This window comes from Papilio polytes, unplaced genomic scaffold (assembly GCF_000836215.1).
Source record: "Papilio polytes unplaced genomic scaffold, Ppol_1.0 DF821829.1, whole genome shotgun sequence".
Lineage (NCBI taxonomy): Eukaryota > Metazoa > Arthropoda > Insecta > Lepidoptera > Papilionidae > Papilio > Papilio polytes.
In genome coordinates this window covers 1-1,225 of record NW_013527375.1, presented here as the reverse complement: position 1 = coordinate 1,225, position 1,225 = coordinate 1, and the positions used below count along the sequence as shown (strand labels likewise).

Below are 1,225 nucleotides of genomic sequence, written 5' to 3'. Positions count from 1 at the left end.
GGCCAGTTGCGGCGAGCGCACGCGCCGCTGCCCAACGGTCTGCCACTAAATCTGCACTTTTTAAATATTACCGAGCCACAGATTAAATTTATATTTAGACAGTAGTTTTAGTGCTTTATCCTATTCACTTAACTTAAGCGTAAAATGATCTTATGTAGACTGTGATTCTGTTAAATTAGTTTTTTCTTTGTTGTTGATTAGTGCTTGCGTTTGAAAATATTTTATTTTTCTTAATTGTTACATATCTCCTTACATATCCTTACTCATGTAAAATCTGATTGTTAACAATCAAATTGGTATGAATGAGAAACCTTAAAACTTTACTCTAACATCTAATGTTAAAACCAAAAAAGGTCGAAATGTTTGTTTTTTATTTTTGTTTTTATTTTCTTAAATTAAACAGCATAAAATTCATTAAGTTAGTTTTATTTAATCTATATTACTTTGCATGAATTGCATGCAATTAGAAGTTTGTCTTCTTTAATTGTGCTGGTGACAAAATCATGACATGATCATGGTGTCGCAGCAAAAGTTTTATTTTTTTTTAAATAACACCCATTTATCTGATAAACATATTAACTTATTGTGTTGGCACAATCATTTAACAATGTCTATAGAAATAAGGTAAATTACTATTACTTTACCAATATTATAAATGTGAAAGTTTAGATGGATGGATGTATGGATGGATCGATGTTTGTTAAGAGTTTGTAGTCTTCACGGCTGAACGGATGTCTATGAAATTTTGCATGGGTGTAGAGGATAGTTAGGAACACATAGGCTATTTAGTTTTGTTTCTTTCAATTCCACGCAGAGTTGCAGGCGAAATCTCGTTTCTAATATTTTTAGAATAGTTCTCAAGTAAAGCAGGCAATGTCTTTCTATTGGCTATTCTCCAACAAGACTTAAAATACGCAATAGCGTTTATCGTAGATATATTTCTATTGGAGCGGGTGTTTGATGTGTTGGTTGTGTGTAAGGGCGCGCGGGCGCGGCTGCGGCGGGCTCCCCCGAGGCGCTGCACGACTACTGGCGCTCCGTATCCTCCATCAGCGACGCGGACGACGTCGACGCCATACTCGAGTACAATGTGAGTCACCATACTCAATATCTGCATAAAGTACCTTAGAAAGACTGATTTTAATAGGTTATTTTGCAGGATACGCTGTTCGATATCCTGCTGAACAGTCTGTCTCTGGAGAGCGGCGGCGCGGAGTGCGAGGAG

The 1,225-nt window shown here is 36.8% G+C and overlaps 1 long non-coding RNA gene across 1 annotated transcript; it reads left to right on the top strand.

Moving 5' to 3' along the window:
• LOC106108177 lies at window positions 1-1,225 on the top strand. The gene is made up of 3 exons (XR_001225903.1): window positions 1-37; window positions 981-1,090; window positions 1,160-1,225. It is a non-coding gene; the product is annotated as an uncharacterized LOC106108177 (long non-coding RNA).